Raw genomic sequence first — 17030 nt, forward strand, 5'->3', positions numbered from 1 at the left:
AGAGGTTCCTAAAACCTGAAGGTAACTTTACTTTTCTTCACTGGCAATTCTAACATGTTTGGTTAGCACCTGTATTTCAACGGCTAAATTACAAACAATAGTATGCCAATCGTAAATGTTGATCAACACTAATTTAGCAATCATGAAACGGAATCATTTTGGATAATATTGTCTAATTTCCTTTCATATCCAACGTTAAAACAACACTAAACATGCATCTCTTCAACAATGTGATATTCTTTTTGTAATTTGTAGGTGTACAATCTGCGGCGCTCGGCGGCTTTCGGAGAGAGAAGTGAAAAAGCTTACGGCACCTGGGATTCCCAGGCGGTCTTCCATCCAGGTACTAACCAGGCCCTGCTCTGCTTAGCTTCCGAGAGCAGACGAGATCGGGCGGAACCAGAGAGGTATGGCCGTAAGCTGCTTTTTATCTTTTTCCTAATCCTTTATAATGCGTCAATGAATTATGACACGCCTGCAGCTGGCATCTTTGTGTGGGTTAAATAAGGGTATGCAAAGAAGGCTGTGACATCCCATGCCGAAAATTGGATGGACTAGAGAAGACCCGCCCAGGGGTCCCAGCCAATCGGTGAATGGCCATTGCAGTCCCCGCCACCTCAAATGGCCTGACGATGGTATGGACGTAAGCCACCTTACATCTTCTTCCTATTGCATCTCTTCTACAATGTGAATTTTTTTTTACAATTGTGTAGGTGTACAATTTACGGCGCTGGGCGGCTTTCAGAGAGAGAATTGAAAAAGCTTACGGCACCTGGGATTCCCAGGCGGTCTTCCATCCAGGTACTAACCAGGCCCTGCTCTGCTTAGCTTCCGAGATCAGACGAGATCGGGCGGAACCAGAGAGGTATGGCCGTAAGCTGCTTTTCATCTTTTTCCTAATCCTTTAAAACGTGTCAACGATAATCAGAAGTTTCTTTTTCTAAAATTGAAGCAGTTCTTAGCATTGGCAAGAGAGGTTCCTAAAGCCTGAAGGTAACTTTACTTTTCTTCACTGGCAATTCTAACATGTTGGGTTAGCACCTGTATTTCAACGGCTAAATTACAAACAATAGTATGCCAATCGTAAATGTTGATCAACACTAATTTAGCAATCATGAAACGGAATCATTTTGGATAATATTGTCTAATTTCCTTTCATATCCAACTTTAAAACAGGTGTACAATCTACGGCGCTGGGCGGCTTTCGGAGAGAGAAGTGAAAAAGCTTACGGCACCTGGGATTCCCAGGCGGTCTTCCATCCAGGTACTAACCAGGCCCTGCTCTGCTTAGCTTCCGAGATCAGACGAGATCGGGCGGAACCAGAGAGGTATGGCCGTAAGCTGCTTTTCATCTTTTTCCTAATCCTTTAAAACGTGTCAAAGATAATCAGAAGTTTCTTTTTCTAAAATTGAAGCAGTTCTTAGCATTGGCAAGAGAGGTTCCTAAAGCCTGAAGGTAACTTTACTTTTCTTCACTGGCAATTCTAACATGTTGGGTTAGCACCTGTATTTCAACGGCTAAATTACAAACAATAGTATGCCAATCGTAAATGTTGATCAACACTAATTTAGCAATCATGAAACGGAATCATTTTGGATAATATTGTCTAATTTCCTTTCATATCCAACTTTAAAACAGGTGTACAATCTACGGCGCTGGGCGGCTTTCGGAGAGAGAAGTGAAAAAGCTTACGGCACCTGGGATTCCCAGGCGGTCTTCCATACAGGTACTAACCAGGCCCTGCTCTGCTTAGCTTCCGAGATCAGACGAGATCGGGCGGAACCAGAGAGGTATGGCCGTAAGCTGCTTTTTATCTTTTTCCTAATCCTTTAAAACGTGTCAAAGATAATCAGAAGAGTTTCTTTTTCTAAAATTGAAGCAGTTCTTAGGATTGGCAAGAGAAGTTCCTAAAACCTGAAGGTAACTTTACTTTTCTTCACTGGCAATTCTAACAAGTTGGGTTAGCACCTGTATTTCAACGGCTAAATTACAAACAAAAGTATGCCAATCGTAAATGTTGATCAACACTAATTTAGCAATCATGAAACGGAATCATTTTGGATAATATTGTCTAATTTCCTTTCATATCCAACGTTAAAACAACACTAAACATGCATCTCTTCAACAATGTGATATTCTTTTTGTAATTTGTAGGTGTACAATCTGCGGCGCTCGGCGGCTTTCGGAGAGAGAAGTGAAAAAGCTTACGGCACCTGGGATTCCCAGGCGGTCTTCCATCCAGGTACTAACCAGGCCCTGCTCTGCTTAGCTTCCGAGAGCAGACGAGATCGGGCGGAACCAGAGAGGTATGGCCGTAAGCTGCTTTTTATCTTTTTCCTAATCCTTTATAATGCGTCAATGAATTATGACACGCCTGCAGCTGGCATCTTTGTGTGGGTTAAATAAGGGTATGCAAAGAAGGCTGTGACATCCCATGCCGAAAATTGGATGGACTAGAGAAGACCCGCCCAGGGGTCCCAGCCAATCGGTGAATGGCCATTGCAGTCCCCGCCACCTCAAATGGCCTGACGATGGTATGGACGTAAGCCACCTTACATCTTCTTCCTATTGCATCTCTTCTACAATGTGAATTTTTTTTTACAATTGTGTAGGTGTACAATTTACGGCGCTGGGCGGCTTTCAGAGAGAGAATTGAAAAAGCTTACGGCACCTGGGATTCCCAGGCGGTCTTCCATCCAGGTACTAACCATGCCCTGCTCTGCTTAGCTTCCGAGATCAGACGAGATCGGGCGGAACCAGAGAGGTATGGCCGTAAGCTGCTTTTTATCTTTTTCCTAATCCTTTAAAACGTGTCAAAGATAATCAGAAGAGTTTCTTTTTCTAAAATTGAAGCAGTTCTTAGGATTGGCAAGAGAAGTTCCTAAAACCTGAAGGTAACTTTACTTTTCTTCACTGGCAATTCTAACAAGTTGGGTTAGCACCTGTATTTCAACGGCTAAATTACAAACAAAAGTATGCCAATCGTAAATGTTGATCAACACTAATTTAGCAATCATGAAACGGAATCATTTTGGATAATATTGTCTAATTTCCTTTCATATCCAACGTTAAAACAACACTAAACATGCATCTCTTCAACAATGTGATATTCTTTTTGTAATTTGTAGGTGTACAATCTGCGGCGCTCGGCGGCTTTCGGAGAGAGAAGTGAAAAAGCTTACGGCACCTGGGATTCCCAGGCGGTCTTCCATCCAGGTACTAACCAGGCCCTGCTCTGCTTAGCTTCCGAGAGCAGACGAGATCGGGCGGAACCAGAGAGGTATGGCCGTAAGCTGCTTTTTATCTTTTTCCTAATCCTTTATAATGCGTCAATGAATTATGACACGCCTGCAGCTGGCATCTTTGTGTGGGTTAAATAAGGGTATGCAAAGAAGGCTGTGACATCCCATGCCGAAAATTGGATGGACTAGAGAAGACCCGCCCAGGGGTCCCAGCCAATCGGTGAATGGCCATTGCAGTCCCCGCCACCTCAAATGGCCTGACGATGGTATGGACGTAAGCCACCTTACATCTTCTTCCTATTGCATCTCTTCTACAATGTGAATTTTTTTTTACAATTGTGTAGGTGTACAATTTACGGCGCTGGGCGGCTTTCAGAGAGAGAATTGAAAAAGCTTACGGCACCTGGGATTCCCAGGCGGTCTTCCATCCAGGTACTAACCAGGCCCTGCTCTGTTTAGCTTCCGAGATCAGACGAGATCGGGCGGAACCAGAGAGGTATGGCCGTAAGCTGCTTTTTATCTTTTTCCTAATCCTTTATAATGCGTCAATGAATTATGATACGCCTGCCGTTGGCATCTTTGTGTGGGTTAAATAAGGGTATGCAAAGAAGGCTGTGACATCCCATGCCGAAAATTGGATGGACTAGAGAAGACCCGCCTAGGGGTCCCAGCCAATCGGTGAATGGCCATTGCAGTCCCCGCCACCTCAAATGGCCTGACGATGGTATGGACGTAAGCCACCTTTCATCTTCTTCCTATTGCATCTCTTCTACAATGTGAATTTTTTTTTTGGAATTGTGTAGGTGTACAATTTACGGCGCTGGGCGGCTTTCAGAGAGAGAAGTGAAAAAGCTTACGGCACCTGGGATTCCCAGGCGGTCTTCCATCCAGGTACTAACCAGGCCCTGCTCTGCTTAGCTTCCGAGACCAGACGAGATCGGGCGGAACCAGAGAGGTATGGCCGTAAGCTGCTTTTCATCTTTTTCCTAATCCTTTAAAACGTGTCAAAGTTAATCAGAAGTTTCTTTTTCTAAAATTGAAGCAGTTCTTAGCATTGGCAAGAGAGGTTCCTAAAGCCTGAAGGTAACTTTACTTTTCTTCACTGGCAATTCTAACATGTTGGGTTAGCACCTGTATTTCAACGGCTAAATTACAAACAATAGTATGCCAATCGTAAATGTTGATCAACACTAATTTAGCAATCATGAAACGGAATCATTTTGGATAATATTGTCTAATTTCCTTTCATATCCAACGTTAAAACAGGTGTACAATCTGCGGCGCTCGGCGGCTTTCGGAGAGAGAAGTGAAAAAGCTTACGGCACCTGGGATTCCCAGGCGGTCTTCCATCCAGGTACTAACCATGCCCTGCTCTGCTTAGCTTCCGAGATCAGACGAGATCGGGCGGAACCAGAGAGGTATGGCCGTAAGCTGCTTTTTATCTTTTTCCTAATCCTTTATAATGCGTCAATGAATTATGATACGCCTGCCGTTGGCATCTTTGTGTGGGTTAAATAAGGGTATGCAAAGAAGGCTGTGACATCCCATGCCGAAAATTGGATGGACTAGAGAAGACCCGCCTAGGGGTCCCAGCCAATCGGTGAATGGCCATTGCAGTCCCCGCCACCTCAAATGGCCTGACGATGGTATGGACGTAAGCCACCTTTCATCTTCTTCCTATTGCATCTCTTCTACAATGTGAATTTTTTTTTTGGAATTGTGTAGGTGTACAATTTACGGCGCTGGGCGGCTTTCAGAGAGAGAAGTGAAAAAGCTTACGGCACCTGGGATTCCCAGGCGGTCTTCCATCCAGGTACTAACCAGGCCCTGCTCTGCTTAGCTTCCGAGACCAGACGAGATCGGGCGGAACCAGAGAGGTATGGCCGTAAGCTGCTTTTCATCTTTTTCCTAATCCTTTAAAACGTGTCAAAGTTAATCAGAAGTTTCTTTTTCTAAAATTGAAGCAGTTCTTAGCATTGGCAAGAGAGGTTCCTAAAGCCTGAAGGTAACTTTACTTTTCTTCACTGGCAATTCTAACATGTTGGGTTAGCACCTGTATTTCAACGGCTAAATTACAAACAATAGTATGCCAATCGTAAATGTTGATCAACACTAATTTAGCAATCATGAAACGGAATCATTTTGGATAATATTGTCTAATTTCCTTTCATATCCAACGTTAAAACAACACTAAACATGCATCTCTTCAACAATGTGATATTCTTTTTGTAATTTGTAGGTGTACAATCTGCGGCGCTCGGCGGCTTTCGGAGAGAGAAGTGAAAAAGCTTACGGCACCTGGGATTCCCAGGCGGTCTTCCATCCAGGTACTAACCAGGCCCTGCTCTGTTTAGCTTCCGAGATCAGACGAGATCGGGCGGAACCAGAGAGGTATGGCCGTAAGCTGCTTTTTATCTTTTTCCTAATCCTTTATAATGCGTCAATGAATTATGATACGCCTGCCGTTGGCATCTTTGTGTGGGTTAAATAAGGGTATGCAAAGAAGGCTGTGACATCCCATGCCGAAAATTGGATGGACTAGAGAAGACCCGCCCAGGGGTCCCAGCCAATCGGTGAATGGCCATTGCAGTCCCCGCCACCTCAAATGGCCTGACGATGGTATGGACGTAAGCCACCTTTCATCTTCTTCCTATTGCATCTCTTCTACAATGTGAATTTTTTTTTGGAATTGTGTAGGTGTACAATTTACGGCGCTGGGCGGCTTTCAGAGAGAGAAGTGAAAAAGCTTACGGCATCTGGGATTCCCAGGCGGTCTTCCATCCAGGTACTAACCAGGCCCTGCTCTGCTTAGCTTCCGAGATCAGACGAGATCGGGCGCAACCAGAGAGGTATGGCCGTAAGCTGCTCTTTATCTTTTTCCTAATCCTTTATAATGCGTCAAAAAATTATGTCACGCCTGCCGTTGGCATCTTTGTGTGGGTTAAATAAGGGTATGCAAAGAAGGCTGTGACATCCTATGCCGAAAATTGGATGGACTAGAGAAGACCCGCCCAGGAGTCCCAGCCAATCGGTGGATGGCCATTGCAGTCCCCGCCACCTCAAATGGCCTGACGATGGTATGGACGTAAGCCACCTTTCATCTTCTTCCTATTGCATCTCTTCTACAATGTGAAATGCTTTTTACAATTGTGTAGGTGTACAATCTGCGGCGCTGGGCGGCTTTCGGAGAGAGAAGTGAAAAAGCTTACGGCACCTGGGATTCCCAGGCGGTCTTCCATCCAGGTACTAACCAGGCCCTGCTCTGCTTAGCTTCCGAGAGCAGACGAGATCGGGCGGAACCAGAGAGGTATGGCCATAAGCTGCTTTTCATCTTTTTCCTAATCCTTTAAAACGTGTCAAAGATAATCAGAAGTTTCTTTTTCTAAAATTGAAGCAGTTCTTAGCATTGGCAAGAGAGGTTCCTAAAACCTGAAGGTAACTTTACTTTTCTTCACTGGCAATTCTAACATGTTTGGTTAGCACCTGTATTTCAACGGCTAAATTACAAACAATAGTATGCCAATCGTAAATGTTGATCAACACTAATTTAGCAATCATGAAACGGAATCATTTTGGATAATATTGTCTAATTTCCTTTCATATCCAACGTTAAAACAACACTAAACATGCATCTCTTCAACAATGTGATATTCTTTTTGTAATTTGTAGGTGTACAATCTGCGGCGCTCGGCGGCTTTCGGAGAGAGAAGTGAAAAAGCTTACGGCACCTGGGATTCCCAGGCGGTCTTCCATCCAGGTACTAACCAGGCCCTGCTCTGCTTAGCTTCCGAGAGCAGACGAGATCGGGCGGAACCAGAGAGGTATGGCCGTAAGCTGCTTTTTATCTTTTTCCTAATCCTTTATAATGCGTCAATGAATTATGACACGCCTGCAGCTGGCATCTTTGTGTGGGTTAAATAAGGGTATGCAAAGAAGGCTGTGACATCCCATGCCGAAAATTGGATGGACTAGAGAAGACCCGCCCAGGGGTCCCAGCCAATCGGTGAATGGCCATTGCAGTCCCCGCCACCTCAAATGGCCTGACGATGGTATGGACGTAAGCCACCTTACATCTTCTTCCTATTGCATCTCTTCTACAATGTGAATTTTTTTTTACAATTGTGTAGGTGTACAATTTACGGCGCTGGGCGGCTTTCAGAGAGAGAATTGAAAAAGCTTACGGCACCTGGGATTCCCAGGCGGTCTTCCATCCAGGTACTAACCAGGCCCTGCTCTGCTTAGCTTCCGAGATCAGACGAGATCGGGCGGAACCAGAGAGGTATGGCCGTAAGCTGCTTTTCATCTTTTTCCTAATCCTTTAAAACGTGTCAACGATAATCAGAAGTTTCTTTTTCTAAAATTGAAGCAGTTCTTAGCATTGGCAAGAGAGGTTCCTAAAGCCTGAAGGTAACTTTACTTTTCTTCACTGGCAATTCTAACATGTTGGGTTAGCACCTGTATTTCAACGGCTAAATTACAAACAATAGTATGCCAATCGTAAATGTTGATCAACACTAATTTAGCAATCATGAAACGGAATCATTTTGGATAATATTGTCTAATTTCCTTTCATATCCAACTTTAAAACAGGTGTACAATCTACGGCGCTGGGCGGCTTTCGGAGAGAGAAGTGAAAAAGCTTACGGCACCTGGGATTCCCAGGCGGTCTTCCATCCAGGTACTAACCAGGCCCTGCTCTGCTTAGCTTCCGAGATCAGACGAGATCGGGCGGAACCAGAGAGGTATGGCCGTAAGCTGCTTTTCATCTTTTTCCTAATCCTTTAAAACGTGTCAAAGATAATCAGAAGTTTCTTTTTCTAAAATTGAAGCAGTTCTTAGCATTGGCAAGAGAGGTTCCTAAAGCCTGAAGGTAACTTTACTTTTCTTCACTGGCAATTCTAACATGTTGGGTTAGCACCTGTATTTCAACGGCTAAATTACAAACAATAGTATGCCAATCGTAAATGTTGATCAACACTAATTTAGCAATCATGAAACGGAATCATTTTGGATAATATTGTCTAATTTCCTTTCATATCCAACTTTAAAACAGGTGTACAATCTACGGCGCTGGGCGGCTTTCGGAGAGAGAAGTGAAAAAGCTTACGGCACCTGGGATTCCCAGGCGGTCTTCCATACAGGTACTAACCAGGCCCTGCTCTGCTTAGCTTCCGAGATCAGACGAGATCGGGCGGAACCAGAGAGGTATGGCCGTAAGCTGCTTTTTATCTTTTTCCTAATCCTTTAAAACGTGTCAAAGATAATCAGAAGAGTTTCTTTTTCTAAAATTGAAGCAGTTCTTAGGATTGGCAAGAGAAGTTCCTAAAACCTGAAGGTAACTTTACTTTTCTTCACTGGCAATTCTAACAAGTTGGGTTAGCACCTGTATTTCAACGGCTAAATTACAAACAAAAGTATGCCAATCGTAAATGTTGATCAACACTAATTTAGCAATCATGAAACGGAATCATTTTGGATAATATTGTCTAATTTCCTTTCATATCCAACGTTAAAACAACACTAAACATGCATCTCTTCAACAATGTGATATTCTTTTTGTAATTTGTAGGTGTACAATCTGCGGCGCTCGGCGGCTTTCGGAGAGAGAAGTGAAAAAGCTTACGGCACCTGGGATTCCCAGGCGGTCTTCCATCCAGGTACTAACCAGGCCCTGCTCTGCTTAGCTTCCGAGAGCAGACGAGATCGGGCGGAACCAGAGAGGTATGGCCGTAAGCTGCTTTTTATCTTTTTCCTAATCCTTTATAATGCGTCAATGAATTATGACACGCCTGCAGCTGGCATCTTTGTGTGGGTTAAATAAGGGTATGCAAAGAAGGCTGTGACATCCCATGCCGAAAATTGGATGGACTAGAGAAGACCCGCCCAGGGGTCCCAGCCAATCGGTGAATGGCCATTGCAGTCCCCGCCACCTCAAATGGCCTGACGATGGTATGGACGTAAGCCACCTTACATCTTCTTCCTATTGCATCTCTTCTACAATGTGAATTTTTTTTTACAATTGTGTAGGTGTACAATTTACGGCGCTGGGCGGCTTTCAGAGAGAGAATTGAAAAAGCTTACGGCACCTGGGATTCCCAGGCGGTCTTCCATCCAGGTACTAACCATGCCCTGCTCTGCTTAGCTTCCGAGATCAGACGAGATCGGGCGGAACCAGAGAGGTATGGCCGTAAGCTGCTTTTTATCTTTTTCCTAATCCTTTAAAACGTGTCAAAGATAATCAGAAGAGTTTCTTTTTCTAAAATTGAAGCAGTTCTTAGGATTGGCAAGAGAAGTTCCTAAAACCTGAAGGTAACTTTACTTTTCTTCACTGGCAATTCTAACAAGTTGGGTTAGCACCTGTATTTCAACGGCTAAATTACAAACAAAAGTATGCCAATCGTAAATGTTGATCAACACTAATTTAGCAATCATGAAACGGAATCATTTTGGATAATATTGTCTAATTTCCTTTCATATCCAACGTTAAAACAACACTAAACATGCATCTCTTCAACAATGTGATATTCTTTTTGTAATTTGTAGGTGTACAATCTGCGGCGCTCGGCGGCTTTCGGAGAGAGAAGTGAAAAAGCTTACGGCACCTGGGATTCCCAGGCGGTCTTCCATCCAGGTACTAACCAGGCCCTGCTCTGCTTAGCTTCCGAGAGCAGACGAGATCGGGCGGAACCAGAGAGGTATGGCCGTAAGCTGCTTTTTATCTTTTTCCTAATCCTTTATAATGCGTCAATGAATTATGACACGCCTGCAGCTGGCATCTTTGTGTGGGTTAAATAAGGGTATGCAAAGAAGGCTGTGACATCCCATGCCGAAAATTGGATGGACTAGAGAAGACCCGCCCAGGGGTCCCAGCCAATCGGTGAATGGCCATTGCAGTCCCCGCCACCTCAAATGGCCTGACGATGGTATGGACGTAAGCCACCTTACATCTTCTTCCTATTGCATCTCTTCTACAATGTGAATTTTTTTTTACAATTGTGTAGGTGTACAATTTACGGCGCTGGGCGGCTTTCAGAGAGAGAATTGAAAAAGCTTACGGCACCTGGGATTCCCAGGCGGTCTTCCATCCAGGTACTAACCAGGCCCTGCTCTGTTTAGCTTCCGAGATCAGACGAGATCGGGCGGAACCAGAGAGGTATGGCCGTAAGCTGCTTTTTATCTTTTTCCTAATCCTTTATAATGCGTCAATGAATTATGATACGCCTGCCGTTGGCATCTTTGTGTGGGTTAAATAAGGGTATGCAAAGAAGGCTGTGACATCCCATGCCGAAAATTGGATGGACTAGAGAAGACCCGCCTAGGGGTCCCAGCCAATCGGTGAATGGCCATTGCAGTCCCCGCCACCTCAAATGGCCTGACGATGGTATGGACGTAAGCCACCTTTCATCTTCTTCCTATTGCATCTCTTCTACAATGTGAATTTTTTTTTTGGAATTGTGTAGGTGTACAATTTACGGCGCTGGGCGGCTTTCAGAGAGAGAAGTGAAAAAGCTTACGGCACCTGGGATTCCCAGGCGGTCTTCCATCCAGGTACTAACCAGGCCCTGCTCTGCTTAGCTTCCGAGACCAGACGAGATCGGGCGGAACCAGAGAGGTATGGCCGTAAGCTGCTTTTCATCTTTTTCCTAATCCTTTAAAACGTGTCAAAGTTAATCAGAAGTTTCTTTTTCTAAAATTGAAGCAGTTCTTAGCATTGGCAAGAGAGGTTCCTAAAGCCTGAAGGTAACTTTACTTTTCTTCACTGGCAATTCTAACATGTTGGGTTAGCACCTGTATTTCAACGGCTAAATTACAAACAATAGTATGCCAATCGTAAATGTTGATCAACACTAATTTAGCAATCATGAAACGGAATCATTTTGGATAATATTGTCTAATTTCCTTTCATATCCAACGTTAAAACAGGTGTACAATCTGCGGCGCTCGGCGGCTTTCGGAGAGAGAAGTGAAAAAGCTTACGGCACCTGGGATTCCCAGGCGGTCTTCCATCCAGGTACTAACCATGCCCTGCTCTGCTTAGCTTCCGAGATCAGACGAGATCGGGCGGAACCAGAGAGGTATGGCCGTAAGCTGCTTTCCATCTTTTTCCTAATCCTTTAAAACGTGTCAAAGATAATCAGAAGTTTCTTTTTCTAAAATTGAAGCAGTGATAGGATTGGCAAGAGAGGTTCCTAAAGCCTGAAGGTAACTTTACTTTTCTTCACTGGCAATTCTAACATGTTGGGTTAGCACCTGTATTTCAACGGCTAAATTACAAACAATAGTATGCCAATCGTAAATGTTGATCAACACTAATTTAGCAATCATGAAACGGAATCATTTTGGATAATATTGTCTAATTTCCTTTCATATCCAACGTTAAAACAACACTAAACATGCATCTCTTCAACAATGTGATATTCTTTTTGTAATTTGTAGGTGTACAATCTGCGGCGCTCGGCGGCTTTCGGAGAGAGAAGTGAAAAAGCTTACGGCACCTGGGATTCCCAGGCGGTCTTCCATCCAGGTACTAACCAGGCCCTGCTCTGTTTAGCTTCCGAGATCAGACGAGATCGGGCGGAACCAGAGAGGTATGGCCGTAAGCTGCTTTTTATCTTTTTCCTAATCCTTTATAATGCGTCAATGAATTATGATACGCCTGCCGTTGGCATCTTTGTGTGGGTTAAATAAGGGTATGCAAAGAAGGCTGTGACATCCCATGCCGAAAATTGGATGGACTAGAGAAGACCCGCCCAGGGGTCCCAGCCAATCGGTGAATGGCCATTGCAGTCCCCGCCACCTCAAATGGCCTGACGATGGTATGGACGTAAGCCACCTTTCATCTTCTTCCTATTGCATCTCTTCTACAATGTGAATTTTTTTTTGGAATTGTGTAGGTGTACAATTTACGGCGCTGGGCGGCTTTCAGAGAGAGAAGTGAAAAAGCTTACGGCATCTGGGATTCCCAGGCGGTCTTCCATCCAGGTACTAACCAGGCCCTGCTCTGCTTAGCTTCCGAGATCAGACGAGATCGGGCGCAACCAGAGAGGTATGGCCGTAAGCTGCTCTTTATCTTTTTCCTAATCCTTTATAATGCGTCAAAAAATTATGTCACGCCTGCCGTTGGCATCTTTGTGTGGGTTAAATAAGGGTATGCAAAGAAGGCTGTGACATCCTATGCCGAAAATTGGATGGACTAGAGAAGACCCGCCCAGGAGTCCCAGCCAATCGGTGGATGGCCATTGCAGTCCCCGCCACCTCAAATGGCCTGACGATGGTATGGACGTAAGCCACCTTTCATCTTCTTCCTATTGCATCTCTTCTACAATGTGAAATGCTTTTTACAATTGTGTAGGTGTACAATCTGCGGCGCTGGGCGGCTTTCGGAGAGAGAAGTGAAAAAGCTTACGGCACCTGGGATTCCCAGGCGGTCTTCCATCCAGGTACTAACCAGGCCCTGCTCTGCTTAGCTTCCGAGAGCAGACGAGATCGGGCGGAACCAGAGAGGTATGGCCATAAGCTGCTTTTCATCTTTTTCCTAATCCTTTAAAACGTGTCAAAGATAATCAGAAGTTTCTTTTTCTAAAATTGAAGCAGTTCTTAGCATTGGCAAGAGAGGTTCCTAAAACCTGAAGGTAACTTTACTTTTCTTCACTGGCAATTCTAACATGTTTGGTTAGCACCTGTATTTCAACGGCTAAATTACAAACAATAGTATGCCAATCGTAAATGTTGATCAACACTAATTTAGCAATCATGAAACGGAATCATTTTGGATAATATTGTCTAATTTCCTTTCATATCCAACGTTAAAACAACACTAAACATGCATCTCTTCAACAATGTGATATTCTTTTTGTAATTTGTAGGTGTACAATCTGCGGCGCTCGGCGGCTTTCGGAGAGAGAAGTGAAAAAGCTTACGGCACCTGGGATTCCCAGGCGGTCTTCCATCCAGGTACTAACCAGGCCCTGCTCTGCTTAGCTTCCGAGAGCAGACGAGATCGGGCGGAACCAGAGAGGTATGGCCGTAAGCTGCTTTTTATCTTTTTCCTAATCCTTTATAATGCGTCAATGAATTATGACACGCCTGCAGCTGGCATCTTTGTGTGGGTTAAATAAGGGTATGCAAAGAAGGCTGTGACATCCCATGCCGAAAATTGGATGGACTAGAGAAGACCCGCCCAGGGGTCCCAGCCAATCGGTGAATGGCCATTGCAGTCCCCGCCACCTCAAATGGCCTGACGATGGTATGGACGTAAGCCACCTTACATCTTCTTCCTATTGCATCTCTTCTACAATGTGAATTTTTTTTTACAATTGTGTAGGTGTACAATTTACGGCGCTGGGCGGCTTTCAGAGAGAGAATTGAAAAAGCTTACGGCACCTGGGATTCCCAGGCGGTCTTCCATCCAGGTACTAACCAGGCCCTGCTCTGCTTAGCTTCCGAGATCAGACGAGATCGGGCGGAACCAGAGAGGTATGGCCGTAAGCTGCTTTTCATCTTTTTCCTAATCCTTTAAAACGTGTCAACGATAATCAGAAGTTTCTTTTTCTAAAATTGAAGCAGTTCTTAGCATTGGCAAGAGAGGTTCCTAAAGCCTGAAGGTAACTTTACTTTTCTTCACTGGCAATTCTAACATGTTGGGTTAGCACCTGTATTTCAACGGCTAAATTACAAACAATAGTATGCCAATCGTAAATGTTGATCAACACTAATTTAGCAATCATGAAACGGAATCATTTTGGATAATATTGTCTAATTTCCTTTCATATCCAACTTTAAAACAGGTGTACAATCTACGGCGCTGGGCGGCTTTCGGAGAGAGAAGTGAAAAAGCTTACGGCACCTGGGATTCCCAGGCGGTCTTCCATCCAGGTACTAACCAGGCCCTGCTCTGCTTAGCTTCCGAGATCAGACGAGATCGGGCGGAACCAGAGAGGTATGGCCGTAAGCTGCTTTTCATCTTTTTCCTAATCCTTTAAAACGTGTCAAAGATAATCAGAAGTTTCTTTTTCTAAAATTGAAGCAGTTCTTAGCATTGGCAAGAGAGGTTCCTAAAGCCTGAAGGTAACTTTACTTTTCTTCACTGGCAATTCTAACATGTTGGGTTAGCACCTGTATTTCAACGGCTAAATTACAAACAATAGTATGCCAATCGTAAATGTTGATCAACACTAATTTAGCAATCATGAAACGGAATCATTTTGGATAATATTGTCTAATTTCCTTTCATATCCAACTTTAAAACAGGTGTACAATCTGCGGCGCTCGGCGGCTTTCGGAGAGAGAAGTGAAAAAGCTTACGGCACCTGGGATTCCCAGGCGGTCTTCCATCCAGGTACTAACCAGGCCCTGCTCTGCTTAGCTTCCGAGAGCAGACGAGATCGGGCGGAACCAGAGAGGTATGGCCGTAAGCTGCTTTTTATCTTTTTCCTAATCCTTTATAATGCGTCAATGAATTATGACACGCCTGCAGCTGGCATCTTTGTGTGGGTTAAATAAGGGTATGCAAAGAAGGCTGTGACATCCCATGCCGAAAATTGGATGGACTAGAGAAGACCCGCCCAGGGGTCCCAGCCAATCGGTGAATGGCCATTGCAGTCCCCGCCACCTCAAATGGCCTGACGATGGTATGGACGTAAGCCACCTTACATCTTCTTCCTATTGCATCTCTTCTACAATGTGAATTTTTTTTTACAATTGTGTAGGTGTACAATTTACGGCGCTGGGCGGCTTTCAGAGAGAGAATTGAAAAAGCTTACGGCACCTGGGATTCCCAGGCGGTCTTCCATCCAGGTACTAACCAGGCCCTGCTCTGCTTAGCTTCCGAGATCAGACGAGATCGGGCGGAACCAGAGAGGTATGGCCGTAAGCTGCTTTTCATCTTTTTCCTAATCCTTTAAAACGTGTCAACGATAATCAGAAGTTTCTTTTTCTAAAATTGAAGCAGTTCTTAGCATTGGCAAGAGAGGTTCCTAAAGCCTGAAGGTAACTTTACTTTTCTTCACTGGCAATTCTAACATGTTGGGTTAGCACCTGTATTTCAACGGCTAAATTACAAACAATAGTATGCCAATCGTAAATGTTGATCAACACTAATTTAGCAATCATGAAACGGAATCATTTTGGATAATATTGTCTAATTTCCTTTCATATCCAACTTTAAAACAGGTGTACAATCTACGGCGCTGGGCGGCTTTCGGAGAGAGAAGTGAAAAAGCTTACGGCACCTGGGATTCCCAGGCGGTCTTCCATCCAGGTACTAACCAGGCCCTGCTCTGCTTAGCTTCCGAGATCAGACGAGATCGGGCGGAACCAGAGAGGTATGGCCGTAAGCTGCTTTTCATCTTTTTCCTAATCCTTTAAAACGTGTCAACGATAATCAGAAGTTTCTTTTTCTAAAATTGAAGCAGTTCTTAGCATTGGCAAGAGAGGTTCCTAAAGCCTGAAGGTAACTTTACTTTTCTTCACTGGCAATTCTAACATGTTGGGTTAGCACCTGTATTTCAACGGCTAAATTACAAACAATAGTATGCCAATCGTAAATGTTGATCAACACTAATTTAGCAATCATGAAACGGAATCATTTTGGATAATATTGTCTAATTTCCTTTCATATCCAACTTTAAAACAGGTGTACAATCTACGGCGCTGGGCGGCTTTCGGAGAGAGAAGTGAAAAAGCTTACGGCACCTGGGATTCCCAGGCGGTCTTCCATCCAGGTACTAACCAGGCCCTGCTCTGCTTAGCTTCCGAGATCAGACGAGATCGGGCGGAACCAGAGAGGTATGGCCGTAAGCTGCTTTTCATCTTTTTCCTAATCCTTTAAAACGTGTCAAAGATAATCAGAAGTTTCTTTTTCTAAAATTGAAGCAGTTCTTAGCATTGGCAAGAGAGGTTCCTAAAGCCTGAAGGTAACTTTACTTTTCTTCACTGGCAATTCTAACATGTTGGGTTAGCACCTGTATTTCAACGGCTAAATTACAAACAATAGTATGCCAATCGTAAATGTTGATCAACACTAATTTAGCAATCATGAAACGGAATCATTTTGGATAATATTGTCTAATTTCCTTTCATATCCAACTTTAAAACAGGTGTACAATCTACGGCGCTGGGCGGCTTTCGGAGAGAGAAGTGAAAAAGCTTACGGCACCTGGGATTCCCAGGCGGTCTTCCATACAGGTACTAACCAGGCCCTGCTCTGCTTAGCTTCCGAGATCAGACGAGATCGGGCGGAACCAGAGAGGTATGGCCGTAAGCTGCTTTTTATCTTTTTCCTAATCCTTTAAAACGTGTCAAAGATAATCAGAAGAGTTTCTTTTTCTAAAATTGAAGCAGTTCTTAGGATTGGCAGGAGAAGTTCCTAAAACCTGAAGGTAACTTTACTTTTCTTCACTGGCAATTCTAACAAGTTGGGTTAGCACCTGTATTTCAACGGCTAAATTACAAACAAAAGTATGCCAATCGTAAATGTTGATCAACACTAATTTAGCAATCATGAAACGGAATCATTTTGGATAATATTGTCTAATTTCCTTTCATATCCAACGTTAAAACAACACTAAACAGGCATCTCTTCAACAATGTGATATTCTTTTTGTAATTTGTAGGTGTACAATCTGCGGCGCTCGGCGGCTTTCGGAGAGAGAAGTGAAAAAGCTTACGGCACCTGGGATTCCCAGGCAGTCTTCCATCCAGGTACTAACCAGGCCCTGCTCTGTTTAGCTTCCGAGATCAGACGAGATCGGGCGGAACCAGAGAGGTATGGCCGTAAGCTGCTTTTT

General features: G+C 44.1%; 36 non-coding genes across 36 annotated transcripts; all 36 read right to left on the reverse strand.

Annotated features, from left to right (window-relative positions):
* Nucleotides 1–302: 302 nt before the first annotated feature.
* Nucleotides 303–421, reverse strand: LOC134114471 (5S ribosomal RNA). The gene has a single exon (XR_009946838.1). It is a non-coding gene; the product is annotated as a 5S ribosomal RNA (ribosomal RNA).
* A 339-nt stretch (nt 422–760) lies between these two features.
* Nucleotides 761–879, reverse strand: LOC134114057 (5S ribosomal RNA). The gene has a single exon (XR_009946423.1). It is a non-coding gene; the product is annotated as a 5S ribosomal RNA (ribosomal RNA).
* Nucleotides 880–1223: 344 nt separating this feature from the next.
* LOC134114068 (5S ribosomal RNA) lies at nt 1224–1342 on the reverse strand. Its single transcript, XR_009946434.1, has one exon. It is a non-coding gene; the product is annotated as a 5S ribosomal RNA (ribosomal RNA).
* A 344-nt stretch (nt 1343–1686) lies between these two features.
* On the reverse strand, nt 1687–1805 carry LOC134114393 (5S ribosomal RNA). The gene has a single exon (XR_009946759.1). It is a non-coding gene; the product is annotated as a 5S ribosomal RNA (ribosomal RNA).
* Nucleotides 1806–2202: 397 nt separating this feature from the next.
* Nucleotides 2203–2321, reverse strand: LOC134114472 (5S ribosomal RNA). Its single transcript, XR_009946839.1, has one exon. It is a non-coding gene; the product is annotated as a 5S ribosomal RNA (ribosomal RNA).
* Nucleotides 2322–2660: 339 nt separating this feature from the next.
* On the reverse strand, nt 2661–2779 carry LOC134114588 (5S ribosomal RNA). The gene has a single exon (XR_009946955.1). It is a non-coding gene; the product is annotated as a 5S ribosomal RNA (ribosomal RNA).
* Nucleotides 2780–3176: 397 nt separating this feature from the next.
* On the reverse strand, nt 3177–3295 carry LOC134114473 (5S ribosomal RNA). The gene has a single exon (XR_009946840.1). It is a non-coding gene; the product is annotated as a 5S ribosomal RNA (ribosomal RNA).
* Nucleotides 3296–3634: 339 nt separating this feature from the next.
* Nucleotides 3635–3753, reverse strand: LOC134114299 (5S ribosomal RNA). Its single transcript, XR_009946665.1, has one exon. It is a non-coding gene; the product is annotated as a 5S ribosomal RNA (ribosomal RNA).
* A 340-nt stretch (nt 3754–4093) lies between these two features.
* On the reverse strand, nt 4094–4212 carry LOC134114440 (5S ribosomal RNA). Its single transcript, XR_009946806.1, has one exon. It is a non-coding gene; the product is annotated as a 5S ribosomal RNA (ribosomal RNA).
* Nucleotides 4213–4556: 344 nt separating this feature from the next.
* On the reverse strand, nt 4557–4675 carry LOC134114589 (5S ribosomal RNA). Its single transcript, XR_009946956.1, has one exon. It is a non-coding gene; the product is annotated as a 5S ribosomal RNA (ribosomal RNA).
* A 340-nt stretch (nt 4676–5015) lies between these two features.
* LOC134114442 (5S ribosomal RNA) lies at nt 5016–5134 on the reverse strand. Its single transcript, XR_009946808.1, has one exon. It is a non-coding gene; the product is annotated as a 5S ribosomal RNA (ribosomal RNA).
* A 395-nt stretch (nt 5135–5529) lies between these two features.
* LOC134114300 (5S ribosomal RNA) lies at nt 5530–5648 on the reverse strand. The gene has a single exon (XR_009946666.1). It is a non-coding gene; the product is annotated as a 5S ribosomal RNA (ribosomal RNA).
* A 339-nt stretch (nt 5649–5987) lies between these two features.
* LOC134114374 (5S ribosomal RNA) lies at nt 5988–6106 on the reverse strand. Its single transcript, XR_009946740.1, has one exon. It is a non-coding gene; the product is annotated as a 5S ribosomal RNA (ribosomal RNA).
* A 339-nt stretch (nt 6107–6445) lies between these two features.
* On the reverse strand, nt 6446–6564 carry LOC134114619 (5S ribosomal RNA). The gene has a single exon (XR_009946986.1). It is a non-coding gene; the product is annotated as a 5S ribosomal RNA (ribosomal RNA).
* Nucleotides 6565–6959: 395 nt separating this feature from the next.
* LOC134114474 (5S ribosomal RNA) lies at nt 6960–7078 on the reverse strand. The gene has a single exon (XR_009946841.1). It is a non-coding gene; the product is annotated as a 5S ribosomal RNA (ribosomal RNA).
* Nucleotides 7079–7417: 339 nt separating this feature from the next.
* Nucleotides 7418–7536, reverse strand: LOC134114079 (5S ribosomal RNA). The gene has a single exon (XR_009946445.1). It is a non-coding gene; the product is annotated as a 5S ribosomal RNA (ribosomal RNA).
* A 344-nt stretch (nt 7537–7880) lies between these two features.
* Nucleotides 7881–7999, reverse strand: LOC134114090 (5S ribosomal RNA). Its single transcript, XR_009946456.1, has one exon. It is a non-coding gene; the product is annotated as a 5S ribosomal RNA (ribosomal RNA).
* A 344-nt stretch (nt 8000–8343) lies between these two features.
* On the reverse strand, nt 8344–8462 carry LOC134114394 (5S ribosomal RNA). Its single transcript, XR_009946760.1, has one exon. It is a non-coding gene; the product is annotated as a 5S ribosomal RNA (ribosomal RNA).
* Nucleotides 8463–8859: 397 nt separating this feature from the next.
* Nucleotides 8860–8978, reverse strand: LOC134114475 (5S ribosomal RNA). Its single transcript, XR_009946842.1, has one exon. It is a non-coding gene; the product is annotated as a 5S ribosomal RNA (ribosomal RNA).
* A 339-nt stretch (nt 8979–9317) lies between these two features.
* Nucleotides 9318–9436, reverse strand: LOC134114590 (5S ribosomal RNA). The gene has a single exon (XR_009946957.1). It is a non-coding gene; the product is annotated as a 5S ribosomal RNA (ribosomal RNA).
* Nucleotides 9437–9833: 397 nt separating this feature from the next.
* Nucleotides 9834–9952, reverse strand: LOC134114476 (5S ribosomal RNA). The gene has a single exon (XR_009946843.1). It is a non-coding gene; the product is annotated as a 5S ribosomal RNA (ribosomal RNA).
* A 339-nt stretch (nt 9953–10291) lies between these two features.
* On the reverse strand, nt 10292–10410 carry LOC134114302 (5S ribosomal RNA). Its single transcript, XR_009946668.1, has one exon. It is a non-coding gene; the product is annotated as a 5S ribosomal RNA (ribosomal RNA).
* Nucleotides 10411–10750: 340 nt separating this feature from the next.
* On the reverse strand, nt 10751–10869 carry LOC134114443 (5S ribosomal RNA). Its single transcript, XR_009946809.1, has one exon. It is a non-coding gene; the product is annotated as a 5S ribosomal RNA (ribosomal RNA).
* Nucleotides 10870–11213: 344 nt separating this feature from the next.
* Nucleotides 11214–11332, reverse strand: LOC134114591 (5S ribosomal RNA). The gene has a single exon (XR_009946958.1). It is a non-coding gene; the product is annotated as a 5S ribosomal RNA (ribosomal RNA).
* A 394-nt stretch (nt 11333–11726) lies between these two features.
* LOC134114303 (5S ribosomal RNA) lies at nt 11727–11845 on the reverse strand. Its single transcript, XR_009946669.1, has one exon. It is a non-coding gene; the product is annotated as a 5S ribosomal RNA (ribosomal RNA).
* Nucleotides 11846–12184: 339 nt separating this feature from the next.
* LOC134114375 (5S ribosomal RNA) lies at nt 12185–12303 on the reverse strand. The gene has a single exon (XR_009946741.1). It is a non-coding gene; the product is annotated as a 5S ribosomal RNA (ribosomal RNA).
* A 339-nt stretch (nt 12304–12642) lies between these two features.
* On the reverse strand, nt 12643–12761 carry LOC134114620 (5S ribosomal RNA). Its single transcript, XR_009946987.1, has one exon. It is a non-coding gene; the product is annotated as a 5S ribosomal RNA (ribosomal RNA).
* Nucleotides 12762–13156: 395 nt separating this feature from the next.
* On the reverse strand, nt 13157–13275 carry LOC134114477 (5S ribosomal RNA). The gene has a single exon (XR_009946844.1). It is a non-coding gene; the product is annotated as a 5S ribosomal RNA (ribosomal RNA).
* Nucleotides 13276–13614: 339 nt separating this feature from the next.
* On the reverse strand, nt 13615–13733 carry LOC134114101 (5S ribosomal RNA). The gene has a single exon (XR_009946467.1). It is a non-coding gene; the product is annotated as a 5S ribosomal RNA (ribosomal RNA).
* A 344-nt stretch (nt 13734–14077) lies between these two features.
* On the reverse strand, nt 14078–14196 carry LOC134114113 (5S ribosomal RNA). The gene has a single exon (XR_009946479.1). It is a non-coding gene; the product is annotated as a 5S ribosomal RNA (ribosomal RNA).
* Nucleotides 14197–14540: 344 nt separating this feature from the next.
* LOC134114478 (5S ribosomal RNA) lies at nt 14541–14659 on the reverse strand. The gene has a single exon (XR_009946845.1). It is a non-coding gene; the product is annotated as a 5S ribosomal RNA (ribosomal RNA).
* A 339-nt stretch (nt 14660–14998) lies between these two features.
* On the reverse strand, nt 14999–15117 carry LOC134114124 (5S ribosomal RNA). Its single transcript, XR_009946490.1, has one exon. It is a non-coding gene; the product is annotated as a 5S ribosomal RNA (ribosomal RNA).
* Nucleotides 15118–15461: 344 nt separating this feature from the next.
* On the reverse strand, nt 15462–15580 carry LOC134114135 (5S ribosomal RNA). The gene has a single exon (XR_009946501.1). It is a non-coding gene; the product is annotated as a 5S ribosomal RNA (ribosomal RNA).
* A 344-nt stretch (nt 15581–15924) lies between these two features.
* Nucleotides 15925–16043, reverse strand: LOC134114146 (5S ribosomal RNA). The gene has a single exon (XR_009946512.1). It is a non-coding gene; the product is annotated as a 5S ribosomal RNA (ribosomal RNA).
* A 344-nt stretch (nt 16044–16387) lies between these two features.
* Nucleotides 16388–16506, reverse strand: LOC134114395 (5S ribosomal RNA). Its single transcript, XR_009946761.1, has one exon. It is a non-coding gene; the product is annotated as a 5S ribosomal RNA (ribosomal RNA).
* Nucleotides 16507–16903: 397 nt separating this feature from the next.
* LOC134114575 (5S ribosomal RNA) lies at nt 16904–17022 on the reverse strand. Its single transcript, XR_009946942.1, has one exon. It is a non-coding gene; the product is annotated as a 5S ribosomal RNA (ribosomal RNA).
* Nucleotides 17023–17030: the final 8 nt, after the last annotated feature.

This window comes from Pungitius pungitius, unplaced genomic scaffold (genome assembly GCF_949316345.1).
Source record: "Pungitius pungitius unplaced genomic scaffold, fPunPun2.1 scaffold_34, whole genome shotgun sequence".
Taxonomy (NCBI): domain Eukaryota; kingdom Metazoa; phylum Chordata; class Actinopteri; order Perciformes; family Gasterosteidae; genus Pungitius; species Pungitius pungitius.